Consider the following 26,400-nt stretch of genomic DNA (forward strand, 5'->3'; position numbering starts at 1 on the left):
AATAAATTGAACCTTTTTATCTTTATGTAATGTGGCCTATCTCTAGTAATGCTTTTTTTTTTTTTTTTGGCCATAAAGTAAAATTTTCTGATGTATTTTCCCAGTATACATTTTTCTCCTCTTTCTTTCAGTCTCTCTGTATCTGTATGTTGTAGTACATCTTTTAAAATGGTGTCTGATAACATTTTGTTGTATCCTCTCTTACAATTTTTGTCTTTTAAAGACTGGAGCTGTTAGTTTACTTTTATTTACTAGATTTGGACTCCTTCCTACAATCTTATTTTTGTCTTTCTGTTTAGCTCAACTTTCTTGTGTTTAGTTTTTCTTTTCTCATTTTTTGATTGACAAATGATTTTTTTCCTCATTCACTTTTCTCCTTCACTGTATAAATGTGGTTTCTCTTATGTTCATTGTTTGTCTTATGTGTATACTTGATTTATCAATGTCTAAAGCAGTGATTTTTCAACTGGTGTACAAAAATTTTAAAACATGGAATACCTGACTATTTAGTAAAGGGCACTGACTTCTTTTCCCTTAGATTGTCAAATTAAAAAATGCCAGTGTGAATACCCTGTTTTGCATGATATAGATATATCATATAATGGAGTTGTTTCTTATTGGTTATGTTGTGTAATAAGGCTGTGTCTGGTTGGTTAGTTCTTGGTACCAGAAATGATTATATATAAGTATAAGCATCTGATTTTTTTAAAAAAGTCACTTTGGATCAAAAAGGGTAGTTACTATTATTATTATTTTTTGTAAATCAAAATTATACCTACTTTTTTTGGTCAGATTGACAAAAATGTATTTTTGGTGTGCCACAGAATTTTAGTAATTAGCTTTTGTGTGCCATGAGATGAAAAAGGTTGAATCACTGGTCTAAAGTTAATAAGTCTTTTTAGCCACATCCCAAATGATACTAGAAATTCTACACTACTTTATCTTTAATTATTCCCTTTTGTCTGCGTATTCCATTGCTGTGGAAACGCCATCTTTCTATCTAAATTGTGCTTATTTAAAGGAATTTTTAAAACTCTGGTTACTTTTAAGATACTCTTTGTCTTTGGTGGTTTCCAGTTTTACCACCATATTATCTAGACATAGATTTCTTTATGCTTATCCTCTTGGGATTAATTTTTCACATCATTTACTGAGGTAAAATTTATGCAGTATAAAATTCACTCTTTTTAGGGTTTTTTAAAATTGTTGTTCAAGTATAGTTGTCTCCATTTTCCCCCCACCATTCCTCTCAACCCTAGGCATCCCCACCTTCCACCCTCAATCCTACCCCCTTTGGCTTTGTCCATAAGTCCTTTACACATGTTCCTTGATGAACCTGCTCCATTTTTCCCCCATTACCCCCACCCTCCTCCCCTCTGGTTACTGTCTGTTTGTTCTTTATTTCAGTGTCTTGGGTTATATTTTACTTGCTTGTTTGTTTTGTTGATTGGGTTCCACTTATAGGTGAGATCATTTTTGACAAAACATGCAGATATTAGCTATCAACACAATCATGGTATAGAATATTTTCACTACCCCAAATTCCCTCCTGTCCCCTCTCCTCTCTTTCCCCCTGACAAACATGGGTCTGTTTATTGTAACTGGATGCTTGCTATTCCTTACAATGCCATGGAAGTGCAGTCATAGAATGTAGCTCTGAGTCTGGTTTTTCACTTCCCTGTCATACTTTGAGATGTGTCTTTATTGTTGTGAGTGATAATGAATGAATCACATTTGTTTATTCACTCACCAATTAGTGAAAATTTGGAGATTTGCAGTTTTAGAGGATTATGAATAAATATGCTATAAGCTTTCCTCATTTTTCATAAATACCTAGGATTGAGCTTTTCTAGATCCCATAAGTGTGTGTTTAACTTTGAAACTACAAAGTGGTTTTCCAAAGTGATTCACCATCTGTATGCCAAGGAGTGATGGGTGAAAAGTCCCCATTGCTTTTGGAATGGTTAGCACTTGATGTCAATTTAAAATTGTGTTCTTTCTAGTGGAAGTGCAGTGGCACTTCATAGTTTCCATTTGCATTGATTTTACTGATGACTAACGATACTGAACATTTTTTCTGTTTTTTTGCCATCTGTATGTCGTCTTTGGTGTAGTGTCTGTTCTGATATTGTACACATTAAAATTTACGCATTAAATTTTGTACTGTTTGTTTTCTTATTGTTGTGAGGGTTTGTTATATACTCTAGAAACTAGTCATTTATCAGATATATGTTTTTCAAATATTTTATCCCAGAATGTGGTTTGTTTCCTTAACAGAGTCTTTCAAAAAATCAGAAATATTTACTCTTGATAAAGTAAAATTTGTCAATTTTTTTCTTTTATGGGTTGTGCTCTGTGTCCTAGCCAAGAATTCTACACTTTCTCTAAGGTCACAAAAATTATTTTCTATGTTTAGTTCTAGAAATTGTATAGTTTAGGTTTTATATTTTAGTCTCTGATGCATTTTCTCCCCTTTGATCCACCTTTGGCTAATTTTTAAAAATATGGTACAAAATACTGGCAAAATTTGTTTTGTTCCCTGTGGATATAATCTCTTTCAATACTGTTTGTTAAAAGACTATTATTTTCTCCATTGATTACTTTTGCTCCTTTGTCAATTGACCTTATACAGGTGGATCTATTTGTAGACTCTGTGTTCTGTTTAATTACTTGATCTGCCTGTCCTTTCACCAATGCCTCAATATTTTGGTTACTGTAACTTTAGTGTTAGCCTTGAAATCAGTAAGATGAGTCCTTCAATGTTAGTTGTCTGTTTCAAAATTGTTTTCCTATTGAGTCCTATTCTTTTTCCATATAAATTATAGAATCAGCTTGTCAGTTCTGCAAAAGAGACTGCTGGGATTTTGATGGAAATTGTATTGGATCTGTATAGATTAATTTGGGGATAATTGGCATCTCTTTATTTTATTTTTTGAGATAAAATCCATGTATCATAACATTCACTATTATAAAGTGTAAAATTCAGTGGTTTTTTTTTTAGTACCTGCAGTAGCCTATGAAACTGTCACCACTGTATATTTCTAGAACATTTTTGTTACCCTTAAAGGAAACCCCATGCCCATTAGCAGTCACTCCTCACTCCTCCCAGCCCCCAGCCTCTAGCCCCTGGCAACCAACCACTGATCTACAATCTGTCTCTCTGCCTATTCTGGAAATTTCATATAAATGGCCCCTTTCTCTTAGTATAATATTTTCAAGGTCCATCTGTTAGTACTTCATTCCTTTTTTGTGGCTAAATAATATGCCACTATATGGATATGCTACACTTCCTTTATCTAGTCATCAATTGATGAACATTTGGGTTGTTTCCACTTTTTGGCTATATGAATACTCATATGTAAGTTTTTTGTGTGAATATGTTTTAATCTATCTTAAGTTTATACCTAGGAGTGGAGTTGTGGGATCATACGGTAATTCTGTGTTTCACTTTTTGAAGAAATGCCAAACTACTTTTCAAAGTGACTATAACATTTTACATTCCCACCAGCAATGTTTGGGTGTTCCAGTTTCTTTGTATCACTTGCTCTTTTCTGGGTTTGTTTGCTTATTTTGGTTATAGCTAACCTAATGGTAGGTAGAAAGTAGTGTCTCATTGTGGTATTGATCAGCATACCTCTAATGACTAATAATGTTAAGCAACTTTCCATGTGCTTAATGGCTATTTGTATATCTTTTTTGGATAAATGTCTACTCATATGCTTATTGGCCATTTGTATATCTTCTTCAGAGAAATGTCTATTCATATCCTTTGCCCCTTTTTAAAATAAGATGTCTTTTTATTGTTGAATTATAAGAAATCTTTATATATTCTGGATACTAGATCCTTAGATATATAATTGATACACGCGTTCTTCCATTATTTGGATTGTCTTTTCACTTTCTTAGTAGCATGCTTTTTGACACAGAAGTTTTTAATTTTTATGACGCACAATCTATTTTTTTCTCTGGTTACTTGGATTTAAGATGCTTGCCAAATCCAGGGTTATGAAGTTTTTGCCCTATCATTTGTTGACTGCTAAGACATATATAGTTTCAGCTCTTACATTTAGGTCTTTGATCCATTTTGAGTTAATTTTTGTAGATGGTGTGAATCAGGGGTCCAATTTCATTCTCTTGCCTGTGGACATCAAGCTGTCCCACCACCATTTGTTGAAAGAACTAATTTTTCCCCATTGAATGGTCTTAGTATCCTAATTAAAACTCATTTTGGAGATCCAAAATGGTGGAAGAGTAAGTGGAAGTTGTACTCGCAGAACCAATCTGGAATTACAACTAAATTGTTGAGAAATAAAACCAACTGAACACTAGCTGGAAAGGAGCCTTATAACCAACGACAGGGAGAAGAAACTGCTTTACCACAGCCAGACTGGTAGGGAGTGTGGAGGAGGCATGAGAGGGGAGGCTGGACTCGCACAGGCAGCCACTGACATTCCAGAGGTATATTTCAGTGGCTAGGGGGTTCCCCCTGAGAAGTGTGGGGTCTAAACCCTAAGTTGGGCTTCCCAGCCTATAGCACCAGAGCTAGAAAGGAACCCAGATAACATCCAGCTGTGAAAAGCAGCAGGGTTTCTGTCTACCAGGGAGAGATGGCATGACATGCAGAGGGCCTCCTAAACAGCCAACACACATTTCATTTTCAGCCACTTACCCTGGGCTATGACATAAGGAGGGCAGCATGAACTAGAGACACTTGAGGGGAGTCTGGAGTTGGTGGTTGTGGGGAGAGAACTGAAGGAGCAACCTCCAGGATCCCTGCTCTGAGTCATTCCCCATACTGCAGAAGCCATCTTTCTTAAGGAGAGCACTCCTCCCCAAGTGGCATCAGCCTGAGGGGAAGCAATAGCCCTGCCAATAGGAATTATTCTGCTCCACTCTGTGGTGCTTAAGCTGGGCTACTAATTATAGCTTGAGGCTTTTTCATTGATTAATTTTCTGCCTTAATTTAACAACTAAAGCAGAAAAAACAAAGAAGCAGTAAAAACAGAAAGACAAAGAAACCAGACCCCAAATGAAAGAATGAGAGAATTCTCCAGAAGAAGAACTAGATGTAATGGAGGCAAACAATTTATCAGACAGAGAGTTTAGAGTAATGATTATAAGGATACTCAACAGCATGAAAAAAGACATAGAAGCCATAAAAAGGATCAGTCAGAAATAAATAATGCAATAACTGAAATAAATAATACACTAGAAGGAATAAACAGTAGGTTAGATGAAGGAGAGAATCAAATCAGTGATTTGGAAGACAAGGAGAAAAAAAGCATCTAGGCAGAGCAGAAAAAAGAAAAAAAGTAAAAAAAATGAGATCTTAAAAAACATTTTGGACAATATGAAGTGTAACAACATCTGCATCACAGGATACCAGAAGGGGAAGAGAGTGGCAAAGATCAAGAACCTATTTGTAGAAATAATGACTGAAAACTTACCTAATTTGGTGAAGGAAAAAGACACACACAATCCAGTGAAAGGAACTTCAGCCCAAGAGGTTCCCCAGGGCTGCCGCAGATGGATATAAAGAGTGGTCCCAGATGCAATTTTGTTGCTCCGGTGGGAAACGGATGACGATTCCCTCTAGTGGGGAATGCCCTGGGCTCTTCTCCAACATGGCTTTTGTTAGGGCTGGGAAGTGCAGGGGGATACAACACACATGCATAGCTTATCAATCGATGTCCAACAGGCTATAGTCATAAAAAACTAATACTATAGATAACAATTAAAGAAACACAGAAATCTTTTCAGGTTGGGGTCTGCAAGACATGCAGGCGCCAGATGGCTATAAAGGCGTAAGTCATGAAGTAGGGAGTTTCACTCCTTATGCCTTGAATTCAAGCATCTGGGTTATACTAACAGGGCTTACCGCTGAGCAGAGCCAGCTTCAGAGGACAAAAATGTACATTTCAGGCCTGATTCCCACAGGACCCTTGGTGTTAGAATCGGGTCATGCCTGCCACCTGCATTATGACCTGGTTTTCCAGGGAGACTTACCAGCCCCTTTCAGAGCTTGCTCTTGTGGGGCTACAGTCTCTGAAACCACACAAAGCTGTCCTCACCAATCCAGGTAGCTCAGAGAGTCCTAAACAAGTTGGACCCAAAGAGGGCTTACATTGAGACTCATCATAATTAAATGACCAGGCTTAAAGACGAGAGAATCCTAAAGACCACAAAAGAAAAGCAGGTAGTTACATACAAGGGAGCACCAATTAGACCATCATCTGATTTCTCAATGGAAACATTTCAGGCCAGAAGGGAGTGGTGTGAAATATTCAAGTGATGAAAAGCAAGGACCTACAACCAAGGCTACTTTACCCAGCAAGGCTATCATTTGAAGTTGAAGGAGAAATAAGGAGCTTCCCAGACAAGAAAAAGCTAAAGGAGTTTGTTAACACCAAACCAGTACTGCAATGAGTGTTAAAGGGCTTGCTTTAAGAAGAGAAAGAGGAAAATAGTCTAAGAATAAAATGGCACTATGTATATATCAATAATTACCTTAAATGTAAATGGCTTAAATGCCCCAACCAGGAGACATAGGGTAGCTGATGGATAAGAAAGTAAGACCCATATATATGCTGCCTTGAAGGGACCCATCTCAGATTGAAAGATACACACAGACTAAAAGTAAAGGGATGGAAAAAGATATTTCATGCAAATGGAAAGGGAAAAAAGTTGGCGTAGTAATATTTATATCTGACAAAATAGACTTTAACCAAGGCTATAGTAAGAGACAAAGGAGGATACTACATACTGATAAAAGGAACAATCCAACAAGAGGATATAACCCTAGTAAACATTTAGGCACCAAACATAGCAGCACTTAAATATGTGAAGAAAATCTTGATGGACATAAACGGAGAGATCAATAGAAATACAGTCATAGTTGGGGATTTTAACACCCCATTTACTTTAATGGATAGATTTTCCAGACAGAAAATCAATAAGCAGACAGTGACCTTAAATGACACACTGGATCAAATGGATTTAATTGGTATTTTTAGAGCATTTCATCCCAAAGCAGCAGGATATACATACTTTTCAAGTACATATGGAATGATTTTTTAGATTAGACTGCATTTAGGGCACAAACCAAGTCTCAGTAAATTTAAGAAGACTGAAATCATATCAAGCATTTTCTCTGACCACAATGCTGTGAAACTAGAAATCAATCACATGAACAATTGAAAAACATGCAAAGACATAGAAGCTAAGTAGAATGTTATTAAACAATGAATGGGTCAACAACAAGATCTTGGAAGGAATCAATAGATACCTTGAAACAAATGAAAATGAAGACACAACAATCCAAAATCTGTGGGACACTGGGAAAGCAATCCTAAGAGAGAAATTCATAGCATTACAGGCCTATCTCAAAAGATGAGAAAAAGGTCAAATAAACAATCTAAGTTTACACTTAAAGGAACTTGAAAAAGAACAACAAACAAAGCCCCACATGAGTAGAAGGAAGGAAATAATAAAGATCAGAGCAGAAAGAAATGAAATAGAATCTAAAAAAAAAAATACAGAAGATCAATGTATCCAAGAGCTATTTCTTTGAAGAGATAAACAAGATTGACAAACCTCTAACTAGACTTATCAAGAAAAAAAGAGAAAGGACCCAAATAAATAAAATCAGAAATGAAAGAGGACAAATAATAGCCAACACCAAAGAAATACAAAGGATTGGCCCTGGCTGGTGTGGCTCAGTGGATTGGGTGCTGGCCTGTGAACCAAAGGATCATTGTTTTGATTCCCAGTCATGCAGGGCACATACCTAGGTGGCAGGCTGGGTTCCTGGTTGGGGGCACATGAGAAGCAACCACACATTGATGTTCTCTCTCTTTCTCCCTTCTTTTCCCTCTCTCTAAAATAAATAAATAAAGTAAGAAAAAAGAAATACAAAAATTTGTAAGAATATATTGTGAACAACTAAATGCCAACAACTGGACAGCCTGGATGAAATGCATAAATTCCTAGATACAATACAATTTTTCTAAAACAAAATCAGGAAGAATCAGAGAATATGAATAGATAGATTATACCAGTGAAATTGAAGCAGTAATCAACTCCGCCCCCCCCCCCCCAAAAAAAAAAGCCCTGGACCGGATGGCTTCACAGATGAATTTTACCAAACATTTCCAGAAGAACTAACATCTCTCCTTCTCAAACTATTTCATAAAATTCAAGAGGAGGGAAGGCTCCCAAACTCATTTTACAAGACCAACATCTTAATTCCAACAGATAAAGACACTACAAAATTATAAGCCAATATCCCTGATGAACATAGACACTCAAACCCTCAACAAAATAATAGCAAACTGAATACAGTAGTGCATCAAAAAGATCATACACCATGATCAAATGGGATTTATTCTGGGATTGCAAGGTTGGTACAACATTCACCAATCAATAAATGTGATTCACCACATAAACAAAATGAAGGATAAAAACCATGTCATCATATCAATAGATGCAGAAAAAGCATTTGATAAAATGCTTGTACCCATTTATGATAAACACTCTGCAAAGTGGGAATAGAGCAAACATACCTAAACGTAATAAAGGCCATATGACAAACATACTGCCAGCATTCTACTCAATGCAGAAAAACTACAAGCATTCCCATTAAGATTGGGAACAAGACAGGGATGTGTGCTTTCATCTCTCTTATTCAATATGGTACTAGAAGTCCTAGCCACAGCAATCAGACAATAAGAAATAAAAGGCATCTACATTGGGAAGGAAAAAGTAAAACTCATTATTTGCAGCTGACATGATGCTGTACATAGAGAAGTCCAAAGATTGTAACAAGAAACTACCAAACTGATAAATGAATTCAGCAAAGTAGCAGGATACAAATTAATATCCAGAAATCAGTTGCATTTTTATATGCCAATAATGAACTAACAGAAAGGGAAGTTAAGAAAACAGTCTCATTTACAGTTGTTACAAAAAGAATAAAATACCTAGGAATAAACCTAACCGAGGATGTAAAAGACCTGTACTCAGAAAATTGTAAGACACTGAAGAAAGAAATAGAAAATACAAATAAGAGGAAGCACATACCATGTTCATGGATAGGAAGAATTAACATCATTAAAATATCCATACAACTGAAAGAAATCTATAGATTCAGTGCAATTCCTATCAAGATTCCAATGATGTATTTCACAAAACTAGAACAAATGTTTCTAAAATTTATATGGAACCACAAAAGGCTCCGTGTAGCAACAGTGATCCTGAGAAAGAAGAAGTTGGAGGAATCACATTGCCTGCCTAATATCAAACTATACTATAAGACCATAGTAATCACAACAGCACGGGACTGTCATAAAAACAGGCACATAGATCAATGGAACAGAATAGAGAGCCCAGAAATAAACCCACACCTTTATAGTCAATTAATATTAGACAGAGGAAGCAAGCATATATAGTGGGTTAAAGGTAGTTTATTTAATAAATGGTGTTGAGAAAATTGGACAGATATGTGCAGAAAAATGAAAGGAGACCACCTTCTTAGACCACACACAAGAATAAATTCAAAACAGATCAAAGACTTAAATGTTAGACCCCAAACCATAAAAATCATAGAAGAAAACATAGGCAGCAAAATCTGTGACATTTCTTGTAGCAATATTTTGTCATATATATATGATATATATCACTTCAGAAGTGACCCCACTTCTGGGAATATATCTGAAGGAACCCAAAACACTAATTTGAAAGAATGTAAGCACCTCTATGTTCACTGCAGTGTTATTTACAATCACCAGATAAGGAAGTAACCCAAGTGTCCCTCAGTAGGTGAGTATATAAAACAACTATGGGCCATTTACACAATGGAATGCTACTTGGCTATAAAAAAGAAAAAATTATCCTTTGTGACTGTATGGGTGGACCTGGAGAACATTATGCTAAATGAAATTAGCCAGTCAGAGAAAGACAAATACCATATGATTTCACTCATATGTGGAATCTATTGAACAAACCGAACTAATAAGGAAAATGGGGACAGACATAAGTGGAGAGCAGCATGACAGCTAGTCGGGCAGGAGGTGAGGGGATGGAGGGATTGAGCAAAAAGGAAAGACCCATGGACATAGACAACAGTGTGGTGATTGCTGGGGTGTAGGTTGTATTAGGGGGCTAAATGGTAATGGAAAAAAATGAAATAAAGATTTTTAAAAAGAAATTAATTTTGATCATAGATGTATAGGTTTATTTCTGGACTCTCAATTCTAATCCAGTATCTATCTATCTATCTATCTATCTATCTATCTATCCATCCATCCATCTATCCATCCTCCACCCATCCTTCCTTATGCTGATAGCACATTATCTTGAATACTGTAGATTTGTAGTAGGTTTTGAAATTGGCAAGTGTGAGTCCTTCAACTTGGTTCTTTTTCAAGATTGTTTTGGCTATTCTGGTTTGTTTGTTTGTTTGTTTGTTTTTGCAATTCCATATACATTTTAGGATCACCTTGACCATTTATATTTTAAAAGAACAGATAGACTTTCACATGATTGTCTTGAATCTGTAGATAAATTTGGGAAGTATTGCCTTGTTAAAAATATGAAGTTGTTCAGTCCAGGAACACAGGATGTCTTTACATTTAGTTAGGTCTTTGATAATTTCTTTCAGTGATATTTTGTTTTCACAGTTCAGGTTTTGCATTTTTGTTAAACTTATTCTTAGGTATTTTATTTTCCATTTTATTATAAGTGTAATTATTTTTTAATTTCATTTTTAATTGTTTGGTATTATATACCAATATAATTGATTTTTGTATATTGATCTTGTATCTTGCAGTCTTACTGTTTCTTTTTAAATAGATTCTAGTGCATATGCTCTATTTCTTTTACTTCCTTTATTGCATTTACTTAGGCTTTCCAGTATGATGGTAATTAGAGAAGGTACAATGGACATCCTTCCCTAGTTTCTGATCCTGGAGGGAAAGCATTCAGTTTCTCACCATTAAGTATGATGATAGCTGTAGCTTTTTCATACATACCTTTTATCAGGGTAAGGAATTCACTGAGAGTTTTTATTATAAAATCTTACTGAATTTTGTCAAATTCTTCTACATTTATTGAAATAATGGTTTTTCATTTTTAAGAGTATAAAAATGGTAAATTATGTTGGTTGATTTCCCACTGTTGAACTAACATTACCAGGTTAAATCCTACTTAGTCATGATGTATTATATAAAAGAGATTTTGTTAGGGATTTTTGTATGTATATTCATGAGGGATTTGGGTCTGTAGTTTTCTTTCCTTGAAATAGCTTTATGTGGTTTTGTTACTAAGGTAATTTCGACCTCATAAAGTGAGTGGAGAAGTGTTTGCTCCTTTTTTAGTTTCAGGAGGAGTTTGTATGGAATTAGTGTTTGTCTCTCTTAATTGTTTATTAGAATTTCCCATTAAAGCCAATGAGTATAGAGTTTTCCTTGTTGGACAGTTTAAACTGTGGGTTCAATCTCTTTAGTTGTTATATTGGGTTGATCAAAAAGTCCATTATATTTTTCCCATAAAATAAAAGACACATTTTTCATTTTCACCAATATCTTAATGATTTAGATATTTGAGTATGTCAGCTATCTCCTGCAATTGGCTTCTAGTGAGTAGAAAAGCCAGGCATCTTCCAATACATTAGGTAGCCCCACAGCAAAAAGTTATTTGGCTAGAATGTCAGCAGCACCAAGAAACTTTGCAAACCACTTTTAACACATTCAATCAATCACAGCACCTTCTCCATATACTGCACAAATTGCTTTTTGCATTTCAGTTGTGTCTTTACCTTTCTTGAAATAATAAAGCATAATATGCTGAAAATGTTGTGTATTTTCTTCCATCTTCAATATTAAAATGGCTTCACAAAAATTCACCAATTTTGATAAGTTTTTTAAAAATGCACAATGATATGACAGCTGTCACAATACAATTTAACAAAATTGTTTCAAATGAAGTTGCATTACTAGAGCCATCATATGGAAAAAAATATAATGGGCTTTTTGGCCAACCCAGTAATACTCTATTTCTTTTGTAGATCAAAGCTTCTGTTTGATATCAGAATCCTTCTACTGGAGTAACTTTCAGAAGTATTTCATGTGATTTATCTTGTCAGATACTACTTTTACCACATTTTCTTCCTCAAAATCTCAATTATATTATGCCAAACTTTCTTACTCTACACTTCTTGTCACTTACCTTCTTTTCCATATTCACCATCCTTCTAAGGTTTTTTTTTTTCTGTAATTACAGTAATTATCAACAATGCAGCACAGAGACAAAACAATATAAACAATGAAAGAGGGGATAAAGAGACTTGGAGAGAGATTGAAAAGGCATAATGGAATTCCCTAGTGTTCCAGAAGGAGAAGAAGGAGGACTGGGGTAGCAGTAATATTTGAAGAGATAATGGCTAACAGTTTTCCAGAATTGGTAAAGCCACCATTGTACAGTTTCAAAATCCTAAAGCAAGTGAAACAAAGAGAAATTTTTCTGAGTCTAAGCATTATGACAAACCTCTAGAATACTAAAGACAAGTAAAAGTAAAAGATCTTAACAGAGAGAAAAAATGTTGTTCAAAGAAGGAACATTAAGGCCATCAGATGACTTAAGTACACCAATGGAAACAGGAAGATGGGTGTGTCTTCCATGTGGTGGGACAGGAGAAACCACCCAACTTTCTGTACTTCAGGAATAAATCTTTCAGGAATGTGGGCAAAATAACCACAATTTCATACAAACAAAAACTAAGATAATTTGATAGCTCTAGGCCTTTATTAAAAGCATTTCTAAAGGATCAATTTCAGGAGAAAAGATAGTTGTTGCATATGGAAGTTATGAGATTTAAAAAGAAATTAGAAACAATGTTTTATGCATGTGAGTTAATACAAACACATTTAATGTTTAAAGCATAAAGGAAATGTCTTCCAGGGTTAACAACAAACAGTAGAATTAAAATAGGGGAGGTAGCAGAGTCACAGGGTTTTAAGATCCTGGGGTTGCTTGGGTGGATAAGGAGATCAGACTTTGATAAATTAGGGACCCATCTGATCATGTTTAGGGTAAGAAATTATATGTATAAAGCTGTGGAGGGAGAAATCTAAAGGAGGGTAAGGAAGCATATGTACAAGAAACATAAGAAAATAGAAAATACAACATAAAATTATACATAAATCCAGATATATCAGAAATTTGAATGAATATTAATTGGCTACATGCATTAAAAAATTCTATTGAAAGAATTTTCACTCAGAATTCCATTGTCTTGGTGTTTAGTGTTGTCATGCTGAAGATTTAGAGCTCTCTCTTTATCTTTGGATTTCATAAATTTAATCAGAATATTGTTCATTGGGTCCTCTGTGTTCATTCCTTCTGGAACTGAAAGACCTCTTTTTGGTATCTTTCATACTTTCCTTCTCTTTTTCTTTCACTCTACATTCTGCAAAGTCCTTGGCTTCCATCTTCTAAGTTTCACTTTGCTCTGAGCTTGCCCATGTACCCTTATACTCACATATTAGGTTTTTATTTTGGCAGTATTTCCCTTCCTGTTTCTCTCTCAAGTGTGGAATACCACGCCCCTTACCTTAAATATACACATTATTATTGGATTTACACTTTCTCAGATGACCATTCTTATTTTGAGTTTGGTGTGTCTGTTTGATTCTATCAGTGTTCTTCAAATATCATTTGTGGAGATTTTCATTTTGAGAATGTCCATCTCTGGTGACTGATAGAAAGTGGAGGGGCATGCGGGCAGGTGGAGGGTGCTGGATGGCTTCTCCTGTGGGGATGTGTGCCAGCTCTGCCTCTAGGGATGCAGAGGCTGCTTCTGGGCTATCCTGCCTCTCTTCCCGGTCAGCTTTCACTGGAGCAGATACCACAGCCCAGTAGGAAAGTTACTGCACGTGGAGCCCCCCATGCTGTTGATTCTGACAGCAGCTCCCTGCTCAGTTTGCAGGATCTGGTTTCTCTCTGTTTGCTTCCCCATGAAACTCCCTGGCTTCCTGACACAGGCTTGCACTGTGGTTTTCTTTACAATTGTTCCTCCATGGATTCTACCCCATCTGCTCTTTCTATATTGTTTTCCATTGCTAGTTACCAAATCAATCCACAATGAGTGGCTTAAAACAAAAGCTGTGTAATAGCTCATGGTATTTATGGGTCAGGAATTTAGCAGTGGCTTATCTGGGTGATTCTGTTTGGGGTCTCTCATGAGGTGGCAGATGTTGGCCAGAACTGTGTCATCTGAAGGTTGAATGGGGATGGAAGAGCTGCTTCCAAGTTGGCTTCCTGTGTAGCTTTGGGCAGGAGACCTTAGTTCCCTACCTTTAGGCCTATCCATGGGGCTACTTGAGTGTCCTTATGGCATGGCAACTCACTCCTCTGAAGCCAGTAATCTAAAAGAAGGAATAAGGAAGAATCACATGCTTGTTATGTCCTAATCTTAGATGTCAGGACACTTATACTTCATAAGTGTGTTACCAAGTAGTCTACTCTTAGGGGAGGGGAGTTATATTCTCATGAGAGAATCATAGAACATTAGGAGTATCATAGAATCTGTGGACATATGTGAAACCACCTTACTCTCATGGAGGAGTTCCTCCAGTGGTCTCTTGGTCTGAAGTGAGGTAGTGGCCCTGGAGGCCCATCTGCACATGATCCTTGTAGATCAGACCACTTGCCTTGCAGACCTTCCAAACATTAGCCTGAATCTGGCCTTTTCTATGTCTTATAACTTTAGTGGAGTTTTCATCATCTTTTTTGTGTGTTATGGGCTTTTGTCTAAGTAATTTAATTTAAAAAAAACAGTGTGTATGTTATCTAACTTCTTTAGTGCTTGACTTCTTGCTTATTATTGAGTTTGACACACCTTGCTTAGAAGTTTAACAAGTTTAGCGTGACCAAATTTGGTCACTCGGGCAGACAGTGCTACAGCTGGCTCTAAATCTGTCCTTCCTCTAACTAGCTTCTTCGCTGGCAAAACAATACAAGTAGCAAGGGTGTTTCTAGTGCTGGGAGCATATTTTGCAGAACTGAAGTTTTGGAGTTTGAGTCCTTGAGTGAAATCTTATTCTCCATTTCTGGTCTTGGATGACACTTGGATGATAATTCATTTACGTGACATTGATTGAGCCCTCCTGGTGCTCTGATCATGTACAGGCCTTGTGTGGGCGCTGGGCACAGGGTTTCCTGGTACAATCTCAGGGTTGATGATGTCACTTCAGTGTTTGCGCAGTGATAACTATAATATGTGGGGGAGAAGCCACGAGAGTGCTGTATGGACATGGGTTTGTTAACTGTTTTCCTTTCATTTTTGGTCTTCTGTCCTGTCTTCCCCTGAAATCTCTCTGCAAGGAATATTTGAAAGATAATGGGTAGCAGGTGGCAGAATTAATTTTAGGGAATCTGGTTGGTTGGGTGGGTGCCTGTCAGAGAAGAGGAATAGAAGGAAGAGGGGCATTCCCTGATGTGGAGGGGTGACACTGGCTGGTTCTCAGCCACCTTCAGCTTAGGTGTGTTCGTGGTGCAGAAAAAGAGGGCCGGGGAGGGGCAGCCCCACTGCCCACTGCACAGCTTCTTGCGTAGTAATCACAGTGCTGTCAGCCCTGAGGAGAATGTGATTTGCTTTATATGGACTGTTCTGCATGCACGGGACATGTCTGTCAAACACAACTACCTTTTTCTTATCCCCTCTTGCCTTCTTATAGGACACTCACTCTCTCTTCCCATGTTTACCACGCTCCTAGAAGCCTCAGTCTGGTCATTGGCTTTTTTTGGTCTGGCCCCACCTTGCTCAAATTTGCCCACAAATAGGTTAGATTTGCTTTTATTTGTATCAAATAACCAGTTTAGCTTCTAATCATATAGTGTGTGTAATGCTGTACATGGCTTTTGTTATTGAAATAATGTCAGAAAATAGTTTTGTTATTAGAAATGTGAAAGTCTAGTTCAAAAGTCTCCTCCCTGCTTTTTTCTTATTGAAATAATTGTTTCTGAAATACAGAGTTTCACAAATATCATTGTACTACAGCAAAACCGGTTGACTATCTACTAGTTACCTCAGGTGTGAGGTGCTGGTGGTTCTGACCCTATTTCTGCCTGTTTCAGTTCATTTCACTGCCGACATGAGGCACCTCACAGAAACCCAGCTGTGGGGGAGGTCGGGAAGCCACTGAACAGCTTCTGCTGGACATGGATGTAGACATGGATGTGACCCAGCAGACAGGAGCCCTGAGAGAGTTTTCTGGGAGGGGGCAGTCAGCTATGGTTAGTGCACGTGGGGGACACATGGAGTCAGCTGACTCGAGGGTTGTTTTTTTTCTCTTTATTGTTTTCCTTGTATTTTCTCTTTTTTCTTCTTCTTTTTAATTGTTTTTAAAATATATTTTATTCATTATGCTATTACAGTTGTCCCATTTTCCTCTTTCACCCCCCCTCCCACCCACATTCCCCCCCTTTAGTTCATGTCCATGTGCCATAAGTTCTTCAGCGTCTACATTTCCCGTACTATTCCTGCCCTCCCCCTGTCTATTTTCTACCTATTGTCTATGCTATTTGTTCTCTATATCTTTTCCCCCTCTCTCCTCCTCCCACTTCCCTGTCGCTAACCCTCCATGTGATCTCCATTTCTGTGGTTCCGCTCCTGTTCTATTTGTTTGCTTAGTTTGCTTTTGTTTTAGGTATGGTTGTTACTAAACGTGAGTTTGATGTCTTTTTTTACTGTTCATATTTTTTACCTTCTTTTTCTTAGATAAATCCCTTTGGCATTTCATATAATAAGGGCTTGGTGATGATGAACTCCTTTAACTTGCTTGGCCTTATCTGAGAAGCACTTTATCTGCCCTTCCATTCTAAATGAAAGCTTAGCTGGATAGAGCAATCTTGGATGGAGGTCCTTGCCTTTCATGACTTGGAATACTTCTTTCCAGCCCCTTCTTGTCTGCAAGGTCTCTTTTGAGAAATAGCTGACATTCTGATGGGAACTCTTTTGTAGGTAACTGTCCCCTTATCTCTAGCTGCTTCTAGAATTCTCTCCTTTATTTTTTTATTTTATTTATTTATTTTTATTTCAATCATTGTTCAAGTACAGTTTTCTCCCCCCTACTCTCTCCTTTATTTTTATATCGGGTAATGTAACTATGATGTGCCTTGGCATGTTCCTCCTTGGGTTCAACCTCTTTGGTACTCTGAGCTTCCTAGACTTCCTGGAAGTCTATTTCCCTTGCCAGATTGGGGAAGTTCTCCTTTATTATTTGTTCAAGTAACTGTTCCACTTGTGTTTCCTCTTCTCCTTCTGGTACCCCTATAATTCGGATGTTGGAACGTTTAAAGATGTCCTGGAGGTTCCTAAGCCTCTCCTCATTTTGTTGAATTCTTGTTTCTTCATTCTTTTCTGTTTGGTTGTTTCTTTCTTCCTTCTGGTGCACCCCGTTGATTTGAGTCCCAGTTTTCTTCCCATCACTATTGGTTCCCTGTGCATTTTCCTTCATTTATCTTATTGTAGTCTGCATTTGTTCATCTAATTTATGACCAAAGTCCACCAATTCTGTGAGCATCTTGATCACCAGTGCTTTGAACTGTGCATCTGATAGGTTGGCTATTTCTCGGTTGCTTAAAAAAAATGACTCTGGGGCTTTTAACTTCGTTTGAGCCATCTTTTGTATTTTATTTTGTTTTTTTCCTTTGGTCTGGTCTCACCTGTTATGTATGAGGGGTGGAGCCTTAGGTTCACCAGGGCGGGGCACCTCAGTCGCTGGGTTGTGACGTTGTATGTGGGGGCAGGGTCCGAGAGGGAACAATGGCGCCCACTCTGCTCTTTCTACGACTTCAGTCCCCTTTGCCGCTTCCCACAAGCAAATTGGGCCCCTCTGTGCTGGCTCCTGGGCGGGTGGGTTTGTTTACTTTCTTGGACTCTGGGTTTCTCCAAGGAGCCTCCTGTGAGGCTGAGAGAACTTCCCCAGCCTCAACTTCCACAGGTGTTTTCAGTTGGTGCCTTTAGGCTTTGTTTCCCGGAGCTGGGTCCCTGGGTTGCACAGTCTGTGTTGCTGCCCGTTTTCGCTTAGTTTGTCTGCACGCGAATGTGTGGCTGCAGACAGCCAGCTGCCTTGCACCCCTCACTGGGTCTGCTTGTTGCCTCCCACGCCCAGGGTCTGCCACCGGTCCATCAGCTGCCCCTGTGCTTCTGGGGTTCACCAACTGCCGTCTGCACCCTGCGTGTCGGAGTCTGCCAGCCACCGATTTTTCCTGCCGGTACCCCTCGACCCCTCTCCGTTGGCCTCCGACTCCGCCCCTCCTTACCAGTCTGGATGTATGGTATTCAGACTTCCGTTCAGTTCATTTCTCTCTGTCCTGGTTGTTTTTTGTTTGTAAATTCTTGTTGTCCTTAGTTTTGGTTGCTCGAGGAGGTACAGTGCGACCACCTATGCCTCCATCTTGGCTGGAACTCTCAAGGTGTTTTTGTGTTTTTAATTTAAACAGCCACAGAACCCCAAGGTTTAAATGTTCCTTTCCGTGTCTTGCATTCTGGCAAGGGAGGGAGTGGTGTCATCGTTCTATATTCTTTGCTAAGTGATAATTACAAATGTGGAGACAGATGTGAGTTTCCTGGGAGCCGAGGGAGCTGAACCCATAATGTGGAGCTCCAGGAAGGAAAGGGGTGTGGTGAGTTTGGCCCCACTGACTGGGACAGGGGCCCCAAGGGCTTGGAACTAGAAGGGAAGGGTCAGTGGTAGAGACCCAGTGTAGGCCGGGCAGGGAATCTACTCACTGCTCTCAGTGGGCACAGTCTGGCCTGCCCAGAGCACCTCCTTCTCAAACGTGGCACGACCCTGGTACAGGAGGAGCCGGTAGGAAAACCCAGTCCAGGGCACTGTGGGCTCCCAAGGAGGCCAAGGATTTGGGCTAGGTTAGATCCTTTTTCTTGCTTCTCCACCTGCCTTGCTGCTTGAAAAAAACCTCAGGGTCAGCTTCTAGGGGTAACCTACTCTGGAGGGCTGCAGCCTCTCCAGCTTGGCTTTGGGGAGAAGCCAGAGGTGTCCATGCCCTCTCTGTGGGTGTTTCTCCTGCACCTGCTCACGTTGATTCCGCTGTGGCCTGGGTTAGTTAGGTCTGCCTCACAGTGAATGGGGACTGGTTAGAAAGGGGCCCCTGCACCGACCACCTGTGACTGTGAGCAACTTGCTTAGTCTCTCCAAGCCAAGTGTTTCATCTGCCGGGGGACTGTGGGGAATAATTAGTGCAAGTGCCTGGCTCAGAACCTCATTCACAAGGTGCCTTCAGTATGGCACCTTCTTCCCTGCCCAGGGCCACTGTTATCATAGGAACAGGTACCAAATAGAATATGTGGGTTCCTCTTGAGCCCTCTCTGGCCTGACTTGGTTCAAGGACAGCGACACTGTATGTAGGGTTCATGGGCCAGCTTTCCTGGTGTCCCCTCCACCCCAGCTCTGTGCACATCTGCTGGAAGTGTCTGGTGCTCTGTGGCCCACCTGTATGCCCCATGGCTATAACACTGGCCCAGGTTGCAGCGCTCTGTCCAGGTTGCTGGTTGAGAGGAATGCTTAGAATATCCAGAGCACTGCTGATTATGTGAATGCTGGTGCTGTTAATTGCTTTCTAATTAGTGGTTAACTTTGGGCCAGTCCCCTCAGTTTGAATCCTAGCTTATCCACGTGTTTCCTGGGTGAGCTTGACCCATGGGCATTCTGCCACTGCCTGGAGTTCCCTTACAGAGAGGGAAGTGTGACATCTCCTGCAGGGGCTTGCATGGGGGTCCTGGGAGCAGCTACTTATACAATCAGAATGCCTCTTGTCATCTTATAGAGTTCCTTTCTAAAGAAAAGAGAAATGTTTCATATGAGTATTTTATGTGCATTTAGTGAGCTGATGAGCAGTAGAGATTTAGACAAGCTCCTAGATGCCGACTGGAAAGAAGTGTGTGTACTTGGTATCCTGTGTGTGAAGTAAGACAAGAATGTGTGTGGAGATCCATGTGTGTCTCTCACCTGCATGCACATACACATACACTTCTAATATATGCCCCTAGCCCTAATCCAAATTGTCCCTGGTCTTGGAGAGTCTCTGTCACCTCTGAGAGCAGTCTGTACCTAATTGGCTTGGGAGAACCGTCTTAATTATATTTAAGGCAAAGTCTGATGCCAATTTATTTTGCTCGGGTTTGGGGTGGTGCGTGGCACTGTGTCCACCTCTGGAGCAGACGTGACTATCCTGTATGATGACACACAGTGCTGGGTCTACCCTCATTCCCAAGTTGGGGAACTGGTGGCAGTGGTCCTTTGGGGATGGTGAGAGGTGGGCTGTGTACCCCAGGTAGACTGAGCAGTGTGAGCCAATGCCCATGTGGCATTGTGGTGACTGCTCCAGGTTATTGGGATTGTGCTGTGGGTGGGGTTGGTGCGGGTGCCAGGCTAAGGCCCAGAAGACCCTTACAGAATTGGACCACATTCTCAGGCCAGAGTAGGCTTTTGGTGGGTGTAAAGCAAGGAATGATGTGACCAGATTTTTTGTTTTAGAAAAATTATGTTCTTAAAATGAAGAAGTTGGTAGAAACAGCAGCATAAATTAGAAGGCTAGCATAAATAAACAGGGCAGTGTCTGCACTAAAGAGCTGTGACTACTGTCCCAGCCAGCAGGCAGCCAGCCTGTCAGACCCTTGGGACAGTTTTCTGTTGTGGCTCATAGGTTGTTTGCTGTCCCATGGCTGTCTTGGGCTCCTACTTTCAGTCTGATCACCCAGGGACTCCCCCTCCCCTCTGGCCCAGGCACAGCTTCAGCCTTGCGTTGTGGGGCTACTGTGGAGACCACTGACCTTCTCTAAAGTCACTGGGGATGATGTTTAACAGAGTCAGAGAAAATAAAAGAAGCAAGTCATTTATTCTGAATAAGGGCTGGTTGCTCTTTTCCTTCATGCCACTGAGATTGGGAAAGGCTTAGATTATGTTCCTCTTAATAATTGTGCTTAGGAATGATGTTTTTTTGTTGAATGCTTCCAGAAAGCCTCATGGAGACTCTGGGGCTAACAGTAATGGTGAATAATGTTGGGTGTACATTATGTCTTTTAAATGTGGAAATGCAGTGGTGACTTTAAAATGGTCTACTCCCATATTCTTGTCCCTTCCTAATACTGATGTGGCAGTCCAGGTATCATTACCATCTGGAGTTTCACAGCAGAGACTGAGGGTGACAATTCACTTAGAGCCTCCAGATGTCCCTGTTAAGCCTCACCTGTAAGCAGAGCACTGGAGTCATTAAGGATGCACTTGATTCATTCACGTGGCTCATCATGGAACCAGTCTTCTCCTCCTCAGAAACCATTTGCTATGGACCAATTTATGTCCCTGAACTCACACATGGAATTCCTTGCCCCCAGTATGACTGTACTTGGAGACAGCACCTTTAAAGAGATAAATAAGGTTAAAAGAGATCCTAAGGGCGGGGCCCTAATCCAACAGGACTATGTCCTTATAAGAGGAGCAAGAGACACTAGAGTGCTCTCCCTCCTCTCCATGCGAGGACACCGTGAGAAAGAGGCTATCTGCAAGTTAGGAAGAAGCCCCTCACCAGGAACCGACCATGCCCACTCCCTGATCTCAGACTTCCAGCCTCTAGAAGAGCAAGAAACAGATGTTTGCCATTCAAGCCACCTTGTCTATGGCAGTATGTTGTGGTGCTTGGGCTGCCCAAGGCACCATGTTTTATGTACTCAGTGGCTGCGTTTTTGGTAGAGTAATCTGCGGTTGACCTGTCTGAGGACAGGCCCCATCAGATACAAACAGATGTCACTTATTGGTCATTGAAAAGGTTTGGGATGAGTATGTGGTTGTCAGGGCTCTCCTCAACCTGAGAGCCTGCTTGCCCCTTTGGGCCTCATGGCTATTAACCTGTCGGTTCTTTACAGCTGGCTCTTTGGGGCTCTTTTTCAGCAAATGGGAAGGCCAACACATAATTAACAAGAACAAGAAGAGTATCGCTATTATGTGTCAGATATTGTTTAAGGAAAATATATTTATATGTATATCTAAATATATGCAAATACACACATTCATTATTATCATCTATCATCTAGCTACACACACACACATTGACATAATGCTCACTTTTGATCCTAAAAGCAACTCTGAGGTAGCCACTTTTTAATTAGAGTACCATTCATACAACATAAAGTTAACCATTGAAAAATGTACGATTCAGTGGCATTGAGTACATTCACAATGTTGTACAGTCACCACATCTGTCTAGTTCTAAAGCATTGTCATAGCCCCCAAACAAAACCTCATACCTATTAACCAGTCACTTCCAACCCTTGCTCACGCTGTCCTGGCCACACCAATCTGCATCCTGCCTCTGGATTTGCCTATTCTTGACATGGCACAGAAACAGAATTATACAGTGTGTGGACTTTGGTGTCTGGCTTCTTACACTTAGCATGTTTTTGTTTTTTTTCCATATTGTACCATGTATCACAATTTCATTTGTTTTTATGGTTGAATAATATTCCACCAACATCCAATATTAATGGATATTAGTGATATTTTCCACCTTTTGGCATTGTAGATAGTGCTGCCACGAATATTCTTGTTCGTTTTATCTGAACACCTATTTCACTTTTTTGGGACATACCCCTAGGAGTGGAATAGCTGGGTCACATGGTAGTCATATGTTTAACTTATTGACAAACCACCAGGCATTCTTTTATTTCTATTTTAATAAATGAAGGACCTTATGTATGGGGAGCCAAAAGGACATGCACAAGGTAAGTAAGACAGCACTCTGGTGACAAAGGCAGGTCTCCGTTGGCCTGTCCTTGGGAAGCCACCACCAGGCCCTGGCTCCCTGCCCTGTATGTCAGACTCTGGCTGGGCATGCCCAGGCCAGAGCAGTGAGACAGGGTAGTGATGGGCTCAGAGAGGAAGGGTGTCCATGCTGGGCCTTTTCTGGAGTAGGAGAAGGAAGGGCCCTCCAAGGGATGGACAGTGTGAAAGAGGGCACAGAGTCTCAGTGAGTTAATGAGCTCTCATGGTTTGGGATTTTGTTTGATGGTTTGATAAGGTACCTGTAGTTTTTAGTCCCTGCTGCTACCCAGGTTGGCCAAAGCCACCAGCAATGTCCTTGCTTGGCAGGATGTGTGAGCTTCTGTCTTTCAAGCTGTTCCCTGATGCTTACCCTGGTGGGATTGTCTTCTAACCTTTTTAAGGGGAGACCTCTGGGCTGTGGGACCACCCTCTGTGTGGCAGCCCTGGCAGAGGCAGAGGCCTTTGAGAGAAAGGCTATTGCTGTCTTTCCCCTCAGAGGCCCCCTCATGCTCCCCAGCAACAATCCTTCCACAAGATGAAGATTTCTGCCATTAGAGACACTCACTTTTAGATATGGTGTTACTTGGCTTTGCTTTTACTGACAGTAAATTGCTTAAGGCACTTCAATTACACAGTGAAAATCATTAGCAGAATTCTTGTTACTTAGCATCAGACTGTGGGATTTAATCGTGGTTTCTTATGGGTGGCAAAGCAAATATATCTGAAGGGAGACTTATTCAGATTTCCCAGAATATCATTATCACATTCTTGTGTGATAGTTTCCTGGTAATTCAACTTGATTTAGTTTAATATATCAGCATGACTTTTCTTTACAAGTTGTGGAGATTTAAATTTGTTTAGCAAAGAAAACATTGAAGACAGCTCAAAACTCCTGTTTAATGTGTTCATTGCATGAGAATCTGATGGTTTTACCTCCTGGAAACTTTCATTCCTTTTGTCCAGAGGACAGAAGCAGGTGGAAGTCACTGGTGTGGACCCAGCCACCCATTGCCTCCTCCCCTCTGCCGCTGCCCCTCTCACCCAGGTGTGAGAACACCACTGCACTGTCCTGTGGGAGCACAGATCTGCGGGAGGCAGCAGCAGCAGTGGGCTGTTCCAGAACACAGGACTCCACTTGCCTCTCAAGCTCAGGGGATTTGTCACCAGTGGCAGCATTCCAGGTTTTGGATGACATCGCCACAGGCCCGAGGGCTCCTAGACTGACTTGTGCACAATCTCCCTCCCTCCTTCATTCGCCCTCACTAGCTCCTTGAGTTCATTCACTGCCTGCAGCCCAGCTGAGTTTCTGGGCCCATGAAGTGCTGGGGCCACCAGGGTTGCTGGTACTTATTCCCACAGTGCTCTCCTGAATCTCTTCTGTGGTTTGAATCTACAGGAAAAGTTTCCACCATTGACAGTGCTGTAAGTAAAACTTGCTCCTTGGAAGGTGGGAGGAAGATGGCATTTGCAACCCTGGTTGAGACCAGGTGACAGTGTGCTATTTGTTGGAATCTGGTGTGCCTGCAGGCTAGAACTGCCCTTGATGGCCTGTTGAGAGCACTTCCCTGTGCGAACTGAGGGATTGGTGGGTCCCCAGGGAGTGCCTCACTCCCATTCTGTAACTGCCTCCCAAGGCATCTATGCATTCCCATCAACAGAAAGGGAACTGGCATTGGGCTTATTACAGTAATTTTTCTAATGCTAGAAAACACTAGTGCCCAAGTGAAATGCAGGCTGGCCTGGCTCAGTGTCACCCCTCATCATAGTTCTCCTTTAGGTCCCAAAGCCCTACATTTCTTTTCCAGTTTGTCTAGACTTTACTTCATCTAAGGCTGTTTAAATTCTAATATAACTTTGTTTCATGATAGCCTATTTCCCTTTCTTTTTAGATGGCCGGTTTACAGTTTTAAAATCTCTTGTGAGTTTTTGTTTTCTTTCTCCTCTGAAAGCACGTGACAGGCTGATGACTGAAACCAGTCATGTTTCTTTTTGTACATATTTCTGAACATATGTTCTTCTTCTATCTTCTGCTGTGTTTTGTATGTGTGTGCTTTTTTTAACGTGGTAGGATGTTTTCATGGCTTTGGTGTTTCTTGAAAGAGAAGCCCATTTTGGTCCTATCTGGGCCCTAAAGTGTGTGAGCATAGTATGTGAGGCCCTCATCTCTCTTAGGGCCTTGTACTTTGAGCTGGGTGACAGACAGCTCACTTGGGCTGGGCCTCATGCCACTTTAGAAGCTAGCAGCTCATGAAGGATGTTGACAGGAGGCTTCATGACCTCTGGCTCCTACATGGTACCCCATTTGGCTGGGACCTGAGTCTCTCTCCAGGGCACACTCCTTTTCTGGAAGGTTTTCAGAGGGGCCACAAGGTTCCCAGCCATCCATGCTGTCATATTGGAGCTTACTGAAAGCCTTCCACATTTGTGGCCAGGAGTGGTTTGTTTTTCTGACTTCTTTGCATGACTCATTGGCAATTAGGGAGATGGAGAGGGAAATGGGCATGGCTGGGCCAATGGCCTTCTTCTACCAGTCCTCCCATCCTACCTCACAGTGCTTGCTTCTTCCCTCTCCCTTAGTCAGGAGTCTGCATCACTGTCCTTGACAGAATCACACCTTTGTTATGACCCTGCTGCTCTTGTTGCCTTGAACCAAGCTGTGGATTTTGTAACATTAAGCTTCCCGTGCTCATGTCCAATACATGATACATTTTGAGGCCAGGACAGTGGGCTACCTAAAATTCTACACAGATGATGTGTTGAGTGAATTCATTAAAATTTGGTTGGTATTCAGTAAAGACTTAGGGGTTTTGGTTGATTGTAAATGTAACAGTGTAGTGTGATGGGTGGTTAAAAAGTAAATTTTAATCTTGAGCTCTTTCTGAGCAGCATATTGGCCTGACCAAGGGGTGGGAGCAATGTCACTAGAAGAGTGTGCCCATAATAACAAACATGATCACTACAGCATCTATCCACTGTAGCCATGCTCAGAGCAGAACAATAAGAATTGGGAAAAGCCAACATACCGGGTCCTATGAAACATTATTTCCCAGGTCACAAGTTCTTATGTGGCTCAGACACTACAGAGTGTGGGTGGGTGGGTGGGTGATGGGAGGCAGGACCAAGAGCAGGACAGACAGCTCAGCCATATGCAACATAACTGTGACCTGTGGTAGAAACTAAGGGATCCAGAGTGAATTAACATCTATGAAAAGAATCATACATTTTCTACAAATGAAAAATACCAGATCTAAAATGAATAATTCACTGGATAGAAGACTGGACATAACAGAAAGCAGGCTTAGTGAGTGGGCAGTAGTTCAGTGCAGGGTATCTGTATTGAAGCGCAAGAGAACAGAGAATACAAAATAGAATGTGAGTGACCTGTGGGCAGAGTCAAAAGTCTAATGGAATGGAATGAGTTTTGGTGGGGGGCAATGCATTAAAAAATATTTGAATAGGTGCCCTGGCTGGTAAGGCTCAGTGGATTGAGTGCCAGCCTGCAAACCAAAGGGTCACTGCTGGTTCAATTCCCAGTCAGGGCACATGCCTGGGTTGTGGGCCAGGT

At 40.5% G+C, this 26,400-nt stretch overlaps 1 protein-coding gene across 10 annotated transcripts in view; it reads left to right on the forward strand.

Moving 5' to 3' along the window:
* The window catches only part of PCBP3 (poly(rC) binding protein 3), a 216,165-nt gene that overhangs the window by 85,385 nt on the left and 104,380 nt on the right, over nucleotides 1-26,400 (forward strand). The gene's annotated exons all lie outside the window — the stretch shown is intronic.

Source organism: Phyllostomus discolor, chromosome 2 (genome assembly GCF_004126475.2).
Source record: "Phyllostomus discolor isolate MPI-MPIP mPhyDis1 chromosome 2, mPhyDis1.pri.v3, whole genome shotgun sequence".
Classification (NCBI taxonomy): domain Eukaryota; kingdom Metazoa; phylum Chordata; class Mammalia; order Chiroptera; family Phyllostomidae; genus Phyllostomus; species Phyllostomus discolor.